The sequence below is a fragment of the Balaenoptera borealis genome (genome assembly GCF_965194805.1).
Source record: "Balaenoptera borealis genome assembly, chromosome: 9".
Lineage (NCBI taxonomy): Eukaryota > Metazoa > Chordata > Mammalia > Artiodactyla > Balaenopteridae > Balaenoptera > Balaenoptera borealis.
In genome coordinates, this window is record NC_138873.1 from 57428464 (window position 1) to 57447024 (window position 18561).

The 18561-nt window shown below is 33.6% G+C and overlaps 1 protein-coding gene across 9 annotated transcripts in view; it reads right to left on the bottom strand.

Moving 5' to 3' along the window:
* GRIK2 (glutamate ionotropic receptor kainate type subunit 2) overlaps positions 1 to 18561 on the bottom strand; it is a 640648-nt gene that overhangs the window by 516416 nt on the left and 105671 nt on the right. The gene's annotated exons all lie outside the window — the stretch shown is intronic.

Here is an 18561-nt window from a genome sequence, read left to right on the forward strand (position 1 = left end):
TTATGTGCTTTAAATTGTTCAGAAGTGATCTTCCCTTTGAAATGAAGATTAAAAAGTGGAACAAACTATGAAGGTTTAAGACAAGATGCCCTACCTGAAAAAAAAAAATTTCAGTAAGCCTATGATTTGATCTCATACAGACATAACAACTACTTAATTGCCTAAATTTCCCACTTCACTAGTTTCTTCAAAGGCAAATACAATGTTGAACAGGCAGAAAATTAACTACTGTCTTTTAGGTTTTTCTATTATGTAGTATTTGATGGTTCCAAAATAATATATGTTTACGTAAGTTACAAACCATGATTATAACACTAACTCTTGTGGTCCCACCATTAAGTTAAACCCTAGGATGTTATTACCTTCCCCCCAAACCCAACTCTGCCTTCCCACTGGGGGCATTATCCTGATTTTTGTATTTATCATTTTTCTTGCCTCCTTTTTGAATACCATTTCACCACCTATTTGTGTATTACTAAATAATACATAGCTTAGCTTTGATGCTATTTGAGCATTGTAAAAATGGGACTAAGTCCTCTACAACTTGTATTTTTCATTCCATATAATGTCCAATAATTCTATTATTCATCTTTATTTTGGCTGCAATCCATTCATATTTATGTCCAGTGAATAATATTACATTGTGTAAATATACATCTTCATCTTTTTTAGCTTTAAAATATTTTTTTAAACCTAAGTTCTGAATCTTTGACATTTCAAAAGAAACTTGGTGTTAACCCTGATAAGAAAATTCTGATGAAACTTTTAGTAGGAAATATTTCTAATATATGAATAGAATAATATCATTGGTCTGTTTAAGCACACAAGCAACAGATAGATACGTCTCTAAGGCTATAAGTTATATCTCTAAAGCCAATTAATCAAGAGCATCTTCTGCTCCTTGGAGCAGCACAATGTATTAAAACAAAGTGTGCTAATTAAAGCACCTATTATGTGTGGTTTTAAAGAACATATTTTCCAAACTAAGTAATTATACATGTAAAGAATGTGACTTTCTGAATGAGTTTTCAGGAGTCAGTGTATGATTTCAAGATTCCGAAATAGTCAAATCAAATTCTCAAAGCCCATAAAAAATAAAACATCTGACCCTAACAGTCATGTTTAATTAGATATACAAAAGAGTTCGTGGGAATACAGTGGTCCTAACTGCTTCCAAGGTTTGTGGAAAGTTGCATGGTTGTCTATCCTACTTTCCACATAGAGTAGTCTGAATAATTCAAGTGAATATCATTTTAATGATACCAAGGACAGAGGATTTTCATTGATTAATCATTCCAACCTTATTTAGGTAAATCTTGAATTAGTAAAACGGTTTATTTGGTACGAAAACCTAAAATGTACTTCATATCAGATTCATTTCTGAAAAATATTCCTCATATCTTTACCCCATTCACAGCTCTTACAAAATATACACATAGGTGTACACTTTGAGATCTTAGAATGTATGAAACTATTAGTCATTTAAAATATATCAGGAGCTAAGAATATCGTAGCTGCTTTCAAAATTAGAAAGAAAAGCTCTACTGAGGTTTATCAATCACTAGTCTATCCAATCAAAAAATGAAAATGAAGACATCTGTAAATTATGGTTTTAATTGTATTTTCATGGAACTCTGATCTTTCTAAAGTATATATTCATCTAGTATACATAAAGCTAAATACAAAAGTGAAAGTTGAAAATTTCAGTCCTAAAATCACATATTTAGAAATATTTATATTTGAACTCTTGTTAACACCACTTTAAATAAATATGTTTGGAATCATTCAGACATACAGTACATATTCTCTATACTTCTATGTTACACTGAAGGACTAAGGCAATGAGAAGAATATGGATTTCGAATTTTCATATGAAAATATGATTTTTTTAAAAAAGAAAACATTCTTTCAACTTCTTTCAATTGGGAAAAAAAAAAAAAAAAATCCCACTCTCTGAAGCAAGTCCTAATTCCCAGAAAGAATGTTCCTAACTAAAGAGCAGCCCAGAGGGGAATTCAGCCTGTGGGCCCTGGGACCAGCTGCCCAGGCTTGGACCCCAGCTTTGCCACTTCATGGCTGTGTGACTGACTAGCGAGAAGGTAATGAATCCCAGTACGCATTATCCTCCTCACCTGAAGAATGAGAATAATTGTAGTATAAATACATGTTTCCTTGAACAAAAATGAGCATTAAATTAATTTACACAAAGCACTATAAGAATACCTGGCACATAGTGAGTACTCAAAAAAGGTTTGTATTTTGATTATTAATTGGCAATTTGTTAAGCTATTCCTAATAACATATTCTACCCTAATTTAAAACCTTTAGGTGACTTTTTAAATTTCATTTTTAATATATTTTAGGTTTTTTTTTAAAAAAAACTTTTATCAAGAGAGTGATTAGAGATTGCCACTCCTTTTGCTCTACTTTTCAGACAAAAAGTAAAGTCTTCTTTTTTTTAAGTTTTTCAAGTAGTTGTCTGTACAAGAGACCATATAAGTCTAATCTTCTTTAGGGTCTTATCTTAGAAAGAAGTGAAAGTTGACTATCCTTCCCTCCCCTACTTCTTCTCACTTTAAATTAGTATTTACATTAGCTACTAATCCACTTGGGACTTTGTGAAGTTAGATCAACAAACTGAGGGAACTCACATGGATTCAGTAAGGAAATGTCTATGTAATATGAATGGTATTGTTATTATTTCGGTTTTCCATGTCTGGTACAATAAGGCCAATCACATTTTCAGTTTACTGTTAATGCTAATAACTTCAGAAGTCACAGAGAATGGAAGTGTTGAAGGAGAGAGAGGGTCAACAGGCTGAGCCAAGGTATGAAAACACTCTTCACTTTTCTATAAGGAAGTACCAGACCATAGCCAGCTGATTAATATAGAAAAACCTCCATAAATCATTGGAAAAGGACATCAGTTTAAGCAACATTTTCAAAGGCAGCAACAAATGAACTTCTCTTGCCATAAAATGTGCCAGGTACTAGAAGACATGAAAGCAGAATGGAAAACTCGTAAAGATAATAAAACATGAAAATGTATGTTAACAGAATATGGGTAATAAAAACAATGCAATCCTCAGCAATCTAAGACATCAAATCCACCAGAGACTAAATAAACATAGTATTTAGAGCTGCACTTTATCAAATGAGGTTGTTCCCTAAAACAAACAAACAAGAACAACAACAACAAATATATATATATATATCTCCACCTAGTGTACCTATTTCAAAAAATACTGACTTAACAAGTATGACATTTGAATTGCAAAAACTAATCATTTCTCGTTCCTCTCTGCAACTCACCATGATTGCATGGGACACATTTTTTTCATGCAAATTTCTGAGGGTATGTGGGAAATATACAGTTTACACAAGGGGTATCCTGGGCTATGAAACTAATAGGCAACTGCTTGCTAGAATACGATTTTATCTTATTTTTTCAGGCATAACCTCCTAAACTCCACTAAGGATTTAAAATAATTTACAGTGAAAGCAACATACAACAAAACAGAGGATTTTATATAATATCTGTTTAACTAAAGATTCAATTTCTAAATCCAGACTTTCAACTACTGGCCCAGGGTACAAATACCAAACTAGTATAATTAATATTGTTGTTCTTGTCCTGTGTATGACCAACACAAAAAGAAAATATCCTTTTAGTTTAAAGGCATTTCAAATGAAAAAAAAAAGAGTCTGAAAGAAAAAATTACTAAAAATTTTTATAGTGATAAAATCTCAATTATGGTATAATGGATTTTTCTTACTTTTCTACAGTCATGTCTTTCCAGATTTTCTACAGTTATGTCTTAAATCACACACATACACAAAAACATCGAAATGTAATTCATTCACCTGGTACATGATTCATATCCTTATAACTGAGTGAAATATTTATGCAAAACAAATGATCCCTTTGCTAAGCACAACATTTTAAATGTATTTTATCTATGTCTCAGGGAAGTGTATAAAATACTATGCAATATCTGGGTTGTTCCATGGATCAATGCAATAACTTGAGTGGGACCAAAGATAAATAAGAAATCTAGAATGTATTACCCATTTTACTATATATATATATGTATATAGTAAATATATATATATTTATATACATATATAAATATATATATATATTTATATACACACATTCCTAGTTTGTTCATCTATAAAATACAGAGAATAGTATTTAGACATATCTGGTTCTCAATTTTTTTAAAATTTATGGAAGTCTGGGTTAAACCATGATGTTACACGTTGCTTTCTTCATGGCTTCCAGATATTCTCCACACAGCATTTCTAGGTAAGCCTATCTTCTCCTTCCTTCCTCCTCCCACATCCTCCTGCTGTACCATCTTGCCTGCTTCTACTTCTAGCCTAGTACTCTAGGATGGGAAAAGGCATAGAGTTTGACAGAAAGCAAGCTGTAAGCAAAGCCAAAATTTTACGAATTAAACACTGAGGAGAGTGTCAAAGCACATAGGGAGTTTTGTTCAAGTCATGGAAAGAGAGGAGAGGAACACTCCAAAACTTACATCATGAAACATGAATGCAATAAATTTAAACTGGGAAATTTATAACTTACTAAACGCTCCCTTTGACCATCAAAAATCTCAGCAAAGTGTCAAGAAAAATGTCAAAATTAGAACAATATAACTTCTTTGGTCACCTTCCAAGAAAAGCTAGTTACAAAATACATACCTAAGCAATAGAACTGATTTGATTTCCAGTTAATCATTTGAAGTTGGAATGTCTACCAAAAATGATTACTTATATTACCCTTCAAAAATTGGTAAAATTGAGTACATCAAAGAGCCTCTTCCCTTTTATTCCTCCCTCCTCCCTCCCATTCACAGCCAGATGTCTTGAAAAAGAGTAGTCTATAATACCTGTGTTCTCACCTCCTACTCATCAATTTACTTTGGACTGGATCCTAACTTTCCCCCGACACCCCAACCTCCACTGAAATTTTTCTCACCAGAGTTGACAATTATCACTCTATACTTAAAACATTTCAGTACCTAATGGATCTGACTTCCCTACAGATTTTGACATGGTTGACCACTCCTTTCGTTCTTAAAATTTGGTCTTTCCCAGATTCCAATAATGCTACCATCTCCAGACTTTTCCCTATCCTTTGTGTACTCCTTCTTCTTTATGGGCTTTTTCCTACGCCTTCCGCTTGGACGTTGGGTTTTAGTTTTCTTAGCCATCTTTACCCCCTATCTGTGAGTAGTATCACCTACAGCACACAAGCCCCACCTGTGAGTTATGCCTCACTAGAGCAGCCATCCCCAGCTGAAAGGGAGGGAGATGGCAAACATAGTTTGAAAAAGACTTCAAGTCCTACACAGAATTTATTTACACTCTATAGAGTATTCTGTCTGTCCCACTTTGAGTAAGAATCTCTAGTGAAATAATGAAAATCCTGAACTAGAATGATGGCAAGGGGATTTAAAATAGTAAAAAGAAGGAATTACATCATTTAAAAAAAAGTCTTTTTGTAATTACCTGTTTTATCTTTAGTGTTTCAATGCACACATTACATATGAATGTATTCAGCAGCCTCCAACACTCAGATATCCTAGCACTCTCCTCGTGAAAGGAACCACTATCAATAATTGTATAAACATCATTTTAGTGATCTTCAAAGTAATTATAATAGTATGAAGGAATAACATATTGCATTAATTAATATAGATATATAATTATATATTATTTTTATACACATATTTTTACAAAAATAATATTATACTTTTCACAACCTGTGATATATTTTTTATTTTTTGTATTCCAGAGTTCTTTTCATCTCAGTACCTTCTTTGGTGCATGACTCTATCATGATTCATTTAACTTTTCCCTAATAATGGATATTTAAGTATTTCCAAAGTTAGATTATAAATAACGTTCTAATAAACATCCTTGTACCTAAGTCTATTTGTACCAATGCATTTCTGTAGAATATATTCCAAGAAATGGTATTACTGGGTCAAAGGGACTGTACCTTTTAATGTTTAATAGGTAATGTCAAATTGCCCTACAGATATGTTCTAATAATGAATATTCTCGCCAATAGTGTATGAGAGTGACTATTTTCCTATATCAATTTCATTAATTTTTGCAACAAGATCATTGTTGTATTAATTATTATCACAATATTATAGATGAGGAAACTAAAATTCAGAGATGCTAAGGAACTTTCCCAAGGTCACACTGCTAGTAAGCATTAGAGCCAGGTTTCAAATGAGGTTAATCTAGTTCTTTCTACAGACGTTGCTGCTTTTAAAAAAGTACAGTTGAGTAAGCCAGATATAGAATCTATAGGACATACTGACTGGTAAATGCCTCACTTGTCAATTTGAATGTAAAGCCCATCAGAATATGTCTAGACACAACGAAGTGTGATCATTGAGTAGACAAATGTGACATATGTTGCCACTGAAGTATCTGTGCAGTAAATATGCAATCTAAAATTACAAGCAAGATAACTGGTATAAGTAATTTGATAAAAATCATTGCTTACTATAATGATTTCAAACCTTATATGTATAATATTAACTGATCTCTGAAGTTTTAATTAATGGCATGTCTATAAAAAAATGAAACTGCCTTCAATTCTCAGGTTCCCTAGTCAGTTTTGAAAATTATTTAAAAACAGATGTCTAGAAAAGTAGTCCTCCCTATTTAATGGAATTTTTTTTTAAAAGTCCACTTCCAAATATATTTACATAGAATCACATATTAACGCTGAAATACAGATTGAAGTGCTTGAGATTTTTCCCAGACCCTTCTTTTATTCAAGATGCTTTTTATGATTCTGAATCTTTTCTGGAAGTTTTGTTTACCTTTAAATCTGTACTTATATGAGTGTCAAGAGAATTGGTCCTTAAGCTAAGAAAACATTCCTGTTATTAATATTGAAAAGGCAACTCAACTTCATACTTATCTCAAGATATACAACAATCTCCATTTCTTTGATAAAAGAACAAGCTAGAAAAGTTGTCAGAGCTTGTAAAGTATTGATAGCGATAACTAGCATTTATCAAGCAAGTACCTCACCAGGCAGTGATCTAAACATGACATACCTTGTTTCATTCTACATTAAAACCCTGAAAGTAGATACTGTTGTACTCAATTTACAAACATATTCAAAGTGACTCAGTCACAGAGTTGAATCAGGATCCAAACCCTGGTTTTGGATACTAAAAACTGTACTACATTACTAAAATATGCAGAATGAATCAATAACATAAATAACCAATAACATGAATGCCAAGAAATATGAATAAAAGTCTTTGAGGGACAACGGTTTTCAAAAATATATTTTAGTGTTTCAGAGATGTGTTTTTGTATTTACTTTCTTCCCATCAATCATGTAGGATAAGAATATTATTAAGAAAAAAAAATTTGTATTTCTTCTAACATCTAGTTTATCCATTTAAATTCATTCAGAATTATGCAGAGGAAAATCCATCAATATCTTAAAATTCATCATGATCAGGTTGAAAACCATTCACCAAAAGTAGTTTTTGCAAAGTTGCCTTAACCTAAAAGTTAGTCAGTTGTCTGTTCCAACAAATTTAGTTCTATATAAAAACAATGAAGTTGCCTAGAAAACTCAGATCACTCCAAATCTAAGCAATACAAATAAAGATTAAGAAAAAAAATTATCCCTATGTAAATCCCATATATCTTTGAATCATAAATTCCAATTTATCATTATAGTGACAGACCTACACTTAGTTGAGAATTTAGAATCCCTGGACTTATTCGATTTTTTAAAATTCAATATGCAATGATAATTGGCTTTCTTGAAAAAAACCACAACTCTTTCTATGCATATAATCAATATTGACAGTTTGATAGAGGATAGAATTTCTTTAAGGTCTTTAATCCAGAATCTACCATTACATATTATAGATTAGTTCCTAGTTAAAATTATTTCACTTCACAGGGTTCATGAAAACCTAGAATACTCAATCTGATCCTTCCCTGCTACTTAAAGGAAATATTAGTTCACTTTGTCCCTTCATCAATTAATTAAGGAAGGAAATAAATATTCGCTGAGCACAAAGTAAGTGCCAAGCACTGTCTTAGTCTTTGCAACACAGTTCCCACCCTAATGGATCTTAATATAGAGTATATGCCTTATACTATGGCTGTAAACGTGTAAGCATCAAGAAAATAGTCCAATTTGAAAACAACAGATTTTAGTGGCATATATAAGAATTATCAAATATTGCAAATAAACAATACATTTATGTGAAATTCACCAATTTTCTCCAGAAAGAAATAAAAGAGGAAAACATAAAAATAAAGGAGGAAACTTAAAGAAATCACGAAATCAAAGTATGTTAAAATGTACTTAAATATCATTGCCACTTTTATAAACCAATACAATCCTAAGCTTTATTTGCTACAAAATTAATTGAATGTTCTAAAACAAATAGAGCCTTTATATTATGACAGCTATAAAATGTACTAACATATCAATAAAAAGCGTAAAGTTTACTAAAGAAAATGGAATATTTTACTTTAAATTGAGCAAGATGTTTGCATTTGGTAAGTGAAAGAAAATAGTATTGCTATTTCAAATACTACCAACTTTTTCTAAAGCAAACCTTATCATCACATATCAAAGTCTTTTGTAAACACATCCTATCTTTACAGTGTTTTAACAGTGTTTATTAATAAAAATGAGCTTATAAAAATAACTAACATTTAACATTTAAATTGGAACATTCAATTAGTGTAACTTAGAACATTTTAGCCATAAATTTCTATTTCTAATTTTAAAGTAAAATTTTATAACGTTTTTAAAATGGAGAATATGAAGTTAACTTTAAATCTGGTATGAATGTGAACATATGGAACTTTTAGATAAAGAATAAATCTTTACTACTAAGTATGAAATTTTATGATATTAGGTACGTAAAAAAGAATAAGCAATAATAGGTTCAGCATTCTTTTCAACTTCATACTCCCATCTGGTGGAACAAAAATGTTATTACCCCATTTTAAAATGTGAAACCCAAAGGTGTAAAACGTCATATTTCAACAAAGCTCAATAAAAAGTGAATAGAATCAACCCCCCAAATTGACATATTTCTGATTCATTCGTTTGATCATTCATTTTACATTAAGTCAACAAAGTATTTATTGAGCATTTGCTAGGTGGCTGGCACTATGGCAAGCTTTGAAAACAGTTAAAAAGTTAGACATGATTTCTGACACTGTGGAGCTTATCGTCTAATGCAGGAGGCACAGACTGAATAAGCAAATGGAAAGATGAATACAGAATCCCAAGTTGTGGTAACGTCTATGAAGGAAGAAGAAAAAGAGGGGTATGAGGAGAAAGAACAGGAGGGGTAGCTTTCTTAAACTGGCTCACTCAAACAAGTAAATTATTGGAGAATAAAAAGGAGAGTGAATAAAAGAAAACATACTAAGAAGAAAGCAGCACATATGAAAGCCTTGAAGTGAAAAGGAATTTGGTATGTTTGAGAAGCCAGGAGTGGCTGAATCAGTGAGTGAGAAGGGCAGAAGAGAGTGAATTAGATCCATCTAGCCTCTTGAAAATTGTGTTTTTTACTTTAAAAACATTTTACCCTACTTAATCCCTTTTACCAAACATAAAACCAGGGGCCATCAAGTAACAAAGCTATTTCCTAAGCCAAGATTGAAGTTATTTCAAAGGTTTATTTGAGCAAACTCTCTTTAAATCCTTATGTTATTAGCTAAACTGAGGGAACTATATATACATATATTGGCCCAAAATGTAAGTGACCTTCAAGCTCAGGATAAGTACAGACTTTTTTTTAAATTGAAAGTGCACTCTAACTCATTATTTGGGGAATAATGTTAGTAAGTGATCACTTAAAACTTAAAAAAAAAAAATCTGAAAACACACACTTCTTCATTAAATATAAAACTGATAAATTATATTTAATGTGTTTAGTTATTCTCCAAACTGTGTTACTTTAAAAGGCACAGATTTTGTTTTTCTTAGGCACTGAAAAGAAGCATTTTTCTAGATGCCAAGTTAATCCTTGTTGGCAAAATACATACCGTGTATAGTGTTTGTGCAATTTGTAATTACAAACTGACACCCACTGACAATACAGAATAGCTTCTACCCCAGCAAGTAGCTACAAATATTAAAGACCATTGTCTGATCCCATAAGGCATGTCATTAACTTTCATTACTACTAATGGGAGTTATGGGCACACTTCCAAAGTAAATCATACGCACTGTCACAACACTGCTCCAAAAAAAGGCTTTATTTTCAGGTTGAATATTTTTGGCTATGCAGACATTTAATTATTTTATTTTTCCCCTTAGAAAAGTCCAGATATACAAAATACCAACAAACATTTTTTCCTTTCTCAGCCTGTTTTCCCTCTAAGTCAGTATATAATTTAGGAGAGAAAATAAATCAGTAAAAATATTTACTTAGAAAAATATGACATGGGGCTTCCCTGGTGGCGCAGTGGTTGAGAATCTGCCTGCCAATGCAGGGGACACGGGTTCAAGCTCTGGTCTGGGAAGATCCCACATGCCACGGAGCAACTAGGTCCATGAACCACAACTACAGAGCCTGCGCGTCTGGAGCCTGTGCTCCACAACAAGAGGGGTCGCGATACTGAGAGGCCCGCGCACAGCGATAAAGAGTAGCCCCCGCTTGCCGCCAACTACAGAAAGCCCTCGCACAGAAACGAAGACCTAACACGGCCAAAATTAAAAATTAATTAATTAATTAATTAATTAAAAAAAGAAAAATATGATGTGAAAAAAAATATGTTTTTGTATAACAGCACCCAGTGTTGGTAAGTGAAATGTATATTCCCATATACTCTGTTTGAGATATGAACTGTTACAACATTTATAGTAAACTGGTAATGTGAAACAGAAGCCTTAAAAACATTCCTAAACTTTTATTAAATAATTCCATATTAAGATATTTGTCATAAGAAAATCATCAGAGATGCATATGTGTCTAAGATTCAAACACCTTGGGGAAGTCAATGAACTTTGCATAAGGCACGGAAACCAATCCAATATTAACTGCATCTTAAAGGCTGAATTATACAATCAATGGGAATTTAGATAAAAGGTATGTAGGTAGGTAGATGTGTAGGTGGTAGATAGCTACATAATAGATGATATAACATATAGCATATAAAAATAGATTAATATGTTTATATATTGTAAGTTATATAATAGATAAAATAGCAAAAGGCCTGAAGAGGGTAAATCAGAATATTGACAATCTCTAAATAAAGAAATTACAGATAATTTTATTTTTTATGTATGTGTATATATATATTTATAAGGTATATATATATATTTATAAGGCATAAGATAAAGTTTCTAAACCTCAGAGCTTCTAATATACATACTTTTAAAGAATATGTTCTTGCACAGGCAAGGACTGAAATCTCCTCAAGCTCCTTAGCGGGATGTCTGCTGTCCCTGTAGATCCACTCTGTCCATTTTTCCCTGTATACTTATTTCTATTATTTTCATGATTACCTTAGAAATTACAGCATAATAATCAACATAATGTAATTTTAATCAAAAGAATACAAAGATAATAGATGCTTTAATTTCAGTCACTATTCCTCAGATCTATATGCTACTTTTGCCTAGTATTTTAGTCCTTGTTTATAGCTTTACAAATTAGATTTCATTACTATTTTATGCAACCCATGATTGTTTACATTTACACATATGTTGATCATTTTCTCTGATAATTCCTTTCTGCATCCCTGACCTCACTTCAAGGTTCTTTTTCCTTTTTCCTAAATTATATTCATTAAAATTTCATTTGGTGATGATTAAATATAGGTCAGTAGATATTTCTCAGTTTTTGTGGCCTGAGAATATTTTTGTTTTGCCCATGGTTTTGAAAAGTAATATTACAAGGTATATGATTCTATGTTGAGAGTTACTGTCTCTTAGAAACCGATGATATCATTTCACTAACTTCTGGTTTCCGTTGTTTCTATTCAGAAGTTAGCTGTCAGTTGAATTTTGTTCCTTTGTAGATAATCTGTATTTTCTGTCCGGTTGCTCCTAAGATTTTTCTGTTTGTCCTTGGTATTGTGAAGTTTCACTACAATGTGTCTAGGTATGAACTTCTCTTTTGTTGGATTTCCTGAATGTAAAGATTCATGTCTTGAATATTTCCACAAACTTCTTACCCATTATGTCTTTGACTATTGCCTTTCTTCTATTTTCTCTAATCTCATCTTCAAGCAGCCTGATGAAATGTATATTATGCCTTTTTACTCTATCTTCTATATCTGAAACTTTTCTCCCTCTTTAACACCTGTACTGTATTCTGGATAATTCTGCAGATAATTTAGTTCACTAATTCTCTTACCTGTGTCTAATCTACTATTGAAACTATCTATTGTACTTCTAAATACAAATACATATGTTTTTATTCCAAGAAGTTCTATTTAATTCTTTTTCAAATCTGTCAGGTTATTGTTTTTTTTTGTTTTGTTTTGTTTTGTTTTTATGGCTGTGTTGGGTCTTTGTTTCTGTGTGAGGGCTTTCTCTAATTCCGGCAAGTGGGGGCCACTCTTCATCACGGTGCGCGGGCCTCTCACTATCGCGGCCTCTCTTGTTGCGGAGCACAGGCTCCAGACACGCAGGCTCAGGAATTGTGGCTCACGGGCCCAGTTGCTCCGCGGCATGTGGGATCCTCCCAGACCAGGGCTCGAACCCGTGTCCCCTGCATTGGCAGGCAGATTCTCAACCACTGCGCCACCAGGGAAGCCCCTATCAGGTTATTTTTGATAGTCTTATTTTTCTTGTTCCTTTGCTAAACCATCAATCCCCTCTTTTATTTCTATTAATATAGTAAACATATTTGTTTCTCTGAATATGATAATCATAATATTCATATTATTTGAAAGTCTGATTCTAGAATTAATTTTCTCTGCTGTCTCCAGTTATACTTATCTCATCATATATTTTGTCATTTTTTTTTTATTGTGAGTCCATGTTACTGGTAAAGTTATCCAAAAGAATTGTCTGTCTTTAAAGGACATTACTCTGGGCTTCCTGGAGAAGTGCCTAATTCCAGGTCTGCAGGGAAAGTGCAAGTATAGCCTAGGACATCTTGTGCTATACAGAGAGGAAACTCTCAAAAACAAATGAGGGCATGTCAACAAGACAGAAGAGAAAGCTTAGGACAATGTGGCCTTCAAACGAACAATAACTGTAATTTATTATAGCTCATGGAATAAATTTTTAAAAATAAGTCCATAGTGACGCTCCAGAGAGAAAAAAAAAAAGGGAGGAGGAGAGATTTATTTATTTGTCCTTATTGGAGGTGATGGTTATGGCAATACATTTCTCTAAGAATCGGCAATTGAAGAGAAAAAAAAATCATTTACATTTTAGCAGGAATGGTAGTTCATTCCCAGTTGATAAAGGAAAAGTCAGCATTACAGAAGAACATCAGTGAATAAATGTTAAATATCAGCTAGAGAATATCAACTCTCAAAGTAATTGATTCAGGGCTTCCCTGGTGGCGCAGTGGATGAGAATCTGCCTGCCAATGCAGGGGACACAGGTTCGAGCCCTGGTCTGGGAAGATCCCACATGCCGTGGAGCAACTGGGCCCGTGAGCCGCAATTACTGAGCCTGCGCGTCTAGAGCCTGTGCTCCGCAACAAGAGAGGCCGCAGTAGTGAGAGGCCCGCGCACCGCGATGAAGAGTGGCCCCTGCTTGCCACAACTAGAGAAAGCCCTCGCACAGAAACGAAGACCCAACACAGCCATAAATAAAATAAATAAATAAATAAAATTTGAAAAAAGAAAATGCTCCCTATTTCACTTACAAAATTAATTAAAAAAAAAAAAAGAAAGTAATTGATTCAGCTAGTATCATGTTAGAATGCTGACACTAATAGGTGAAAAGTCATTTGGAATCAAGGTATTCAACCTGGAGCAAAGCATCACCCTAAGGATAATTTGCTAATGGCAAAGAAAAAAAAATAAGTACATTTACAAGGAGATCTGGTAATCACCACCTTAACCAAGAGATCAACCTTAGCCTCACTAAGAGCAGTATCTTAACTTCTTGTACCTCCTAAAGAAATGTAATATGAAATACATAATAGAAATAATTTTTTTCCAAAAGAAGTTTAAACTTTACCTAATATGCATTTAGAACTTACTTTCAATTAACACATGCATATATTATATATATACAATATATGTGTATAATATGTGTGTGAACTATGATAGAACCCTAGGAAAAGAACAATGATAAAGACGATTTAGCATCATTCATGGAAATTCAAATATACACTAGGCATGAGATAATATTAAGGAATTATTATTATCCTAGAAGTGATGAAGATAGTAGTGTGGTATTAAGTAAGTGTTTTGGGGGGATGTATGCTAAAATGTTTATAATGTAAATGTAAAATGTTTGTAATGGGTAAGGCATTATAATATCTGCAACTTACATTCAAATGTTTCAACAATGCGACAGAAAATGGAAAACTAGAAACAGAGAGGAAAAAAAACAGATATAAACCAAATTTGGCAAAATGCTGACAACTGTTGAATCTAAGTGGTGGATATATGAGTATTCATTGTACTACTCTTTCAATATTTGTAAGTTTGAATTTTTTCATAATTAACACATTTTGTAATCATTTTAAAAATTAAGCTACATTCCTCCAGAGCAGGTTTGTGTCTGCTTCTGCCATGTGCCTGGGGACCAACCCAGGACAACTTAGCTACATATATATATATATATATATATTTTTATACAGCAGGTTCTTTCTGGTCATCAATTTTATACACACCAGTGTATACATGTCAATTCCAATCTCCCAATTCAGCACATGACCATCCCAACCCCTCCGCGGTTTTCCCCCCTTGGTGTCCATACGTTTGTTCTCTACATCTGTGTCTCTCAACTTCTGCCCTGCAAACCGGCTCATCTGTACCATTTTTCTAGGTTCCACACACATGCGTTAATATACAATATTTGTTTTTCTCTTTCTGACTTACTTCACTCTGTATGACAGTCTCTAGATCCATCCACGTCTCGACAGATGACTCAATTTTTTTCCTTTTTATGGCTGAGTAATATTCCATTGTATATATGTACCAATCCAAGAACATGGTATATCTCTCCATCTGTTGGTATCATCTTTAATTTCTTTCATCAGTGTCTTATACTTTTCTGCATACAGATCTTTTGTCTCCCTATGTAGGTTTATTCCTAGGTATTTTTTTGTTGTTGTTGCAATGGTAAATGGGAATGTTTCCATAATTTCTCTTTCTGATCTTTCGTTGTTAGTGTATAGGAATTAAAGAGATTTCCACGCATTAATTTTGTATCCTGCAACTTTACCAAATTCATTGATTAGCTCTAGTAGTCTTCTGGTGGCATTTTTAGGATTCTCTATGTATAGTATCATGTCATCTGCAAACAGTGACAGTTTAACTTCTTCTTTTACAATTTGTATTCCTTTCATTTCTTTTTCTTCTCTGATTGACGTGGCTAGGACTTCCAAAACCATGTTGAAAAACAGTGGTGAGAGTGGACATCCTTGTCTTGTTCCTGATCTTGGAGGAAATGCTTTCAGTTTTTCACCATTGAGAATGATGTTTGCTGTGGTTTTGTTGTATATGGCCTTTATTATGTTGAGGTAGGTTCCCTCTATGCCCACTTTCTGGAGAGGTTTTATCAGAAATGGGTGTTGAATTTTGTCAAAAGCTTTTTCTGCATCTATTGAGATGATCATATGGTTTTTATTCTTCAATTTGTTAATATGGTGTATCACACTGATTGATTTGCATATATTGAAGAATCCTTGCATCCCTGGGATAAATCCCACGTGATCATGGTGTATGATCCTTTTAATGTGTTGTTGGATTCTGTGTGCTAGTATTTTGTTGAGGATTTTTGCATCTATATTCATAAGTGATATTGGTCTTTAATTTTTCTTTTTTTGTAGTATCTTTGTCTGGTTTTGGTTTGTCTGGTTTTGGTATCAGGGTGATGGTGGTCTCATAGAATGAGTTTGGGAGTGTTCTTTCCTCTGTAATTTGTTGGAAGAGTTTGAGAAGGATGGGTGTTAGCTCTTCTCTAAATGTTTGATAGACTTCACCTGTGAAGCCATCTGGTCCTGGACTTTTGTTTGTTGGAAGATTTTTAATCACAGTTTCAATTTCATTACTTGTGATTGGTCTGTTCATATTTTCTGTTTCTTCCTGGTTCAGTCTTGAAAGGTTATACCTTTCTAAGAATTTGTCCATTTCTTCCAGGTTGTCCAGTTTATTGGCATAGAGTTGCTTGTAGTAGTCGCTTAGTATGCTTTGTATTTCTGCGGTGTCTGTTGTAACTTCTCCTTTTTCATTTCTAATTTTATTTTTTTTTAAGTGTTTTGTTTTGTTTTTTTTAATTAATTAATTTATTTATTTATTTTTGGCTGTGTTGGGTCTTCGTTTCTGTGCGAGGGCTTTCTCTAGTTGTGGCAAGTGGGGGCCACTCTTCATCGCGGTGCGTGAGCCTCTCACTATCGCGGCCTCTCTTGGGAGCACACGCTCCAGACGCGCAGGCTCAGTAGTTGTGGCTCACGGGCCTAGTTGCTCCACGGCATGTGGGATCTTCCCAGACCAGGGCTCGAACCCGTGTCCCCTGCATTAGCAGGCAGATTCTCAACCACTGTGCCACCAGGGAAGCCCTCATTTCTAATTTTATTGATTTGAGTCCTCTCCCTCTTTTTCTTGATGAGTCTGGCTAATGGTTTATCAATTTTCTTTATCTTCTCAAAGAACCAGCTTTTAGTTTTATTAATCTTTGCTATTGTTTTCTTTGTTTCTATTTCATTTATTTCTGCTCTGATCTTTATGATTTCTTTCCTTCTGCTAACTTTGGGTTTTGTTTGTTCTTCTTTCTCTAGTTCTTTTAGGTGTAAGGTTAGATTGTTTATTTGAGATTTTTCTTGTTTCTTAAGGTAGGCTTGTATAGCTATAAACTTCCCTCTTAGAACTGCTTTTGCTGCATCCCATAGATTTTGGATCATCATGTTTTCACTGTCATTTGTCTCTAGGTATTTTTTGATTTCCTCTTTGATTTCTTCAGTGATCTCTTGGTTATTTAGTAACGTATTGTTTAGCCTCCATGTGTTTGTGTTTTTTATGTTTTTTTACCTGTAATTCATTTCTAATCTCATAGCGTTGTGGTCAGAAAAGATGCTTGATATGATTTCAATTTTCTTAAACTTACTGAGGCTTGATTTGTGACCCAAGATGTGATCTATCCTGGAGAATGTTCCATGCACACTTGAGAAGAAAGTGTACTCTGCTGTTTTTGGATGGAATGTCCTATAAATATCAATTAAATCTATCTGTTCTATTGTGTCATTTAAAGCTTCTGTTTCCTTATTTATTTTCATTTTGGATGATCTGTCCATTGGTGTAAGTGAGGTGTTAAAGTCCCCCACTATTACTGCATTACTGTCAATTTCCTCTTTTATAGCTGTTAGCACTTGCCTTATGTATTGAGGTGCTCCTATGTTGGGTGCATATATATTTATAATTGTTATATCTTCTTCTTGGATTGATCCCTGGATCATTATGTAGTGTCCTTCCTTGTCTCTTGTAACATTCTTTATTTTAAAGTCTATTTTATCTGATATAAGTATAGCTACTCCAGCTTTCTTTTGATTTCCATTTGCATGGAATATCTTTTTCCATCCCCTCACTTTCAGTCTGTATGTGTCCCTAGGTCTGAAGTGGGTCTCTTGTAGACAGCATATATATGGGTCTTGTTTTTGTATCCATTCAGCAAGCCTGTATCTTTTGGTTGGAGCATTTAATCCATTCAAGTTTAAGGTAATTATCGATATGTATGTTCCTATGACCATTTTCTTAATTGTTTTGGGTTTGTTTTTGTAGGTCCTTTTCTTCTCTTGTGTTTCCCACTTAGAGAAGTTCCTTTAGCATTTGTTGTAGAGCTGGTTGGGTGGTGCTGAATTCTCTTAGCTTTTGCTTGTTTGTAAAGCTTTTGATTTCTCCATCAAATCTAAATGAGATCCTTGCTGGCTAGAGTAATCTTGGTTGTACGTTCTTCCCTTTCATCACTTTAAGTATATCATGCCACTCCCTTCTGGCTTGCAGAGTTTCTGCTGAGAAATCAGCTGTTAACCTTATGGGAGTTCCCTTGTATGTTATTTGTCGTTTTTCCCTTGCTGCTTTCAATAATTTTTCTTTATCTTTAATTTTTGCCACTTTGATTACTATGTGTCTCGGCGTGTTTCTCCTTGGATTTATTCTGTATGGGACTCTCTGTGCTTCCTGGACTTGGGTGGCTATTTCCTTTCCCATGTTAGGGAAGTTTTCAACTATAATCTCTTCAAATATTTTCTCGGGTCCTTTCTTGCTGTCTTCTCCTTCTGGAGCCCCTATAATGTGAATGTTGGTGTGTTTAATGTTGTCCCAGAGGTCTCTTAGGCTGTCTTCATTTCTTTTCATTCTTTTTTCTTTTTTCTGTTCCGCAGCAGTGAATTCCAC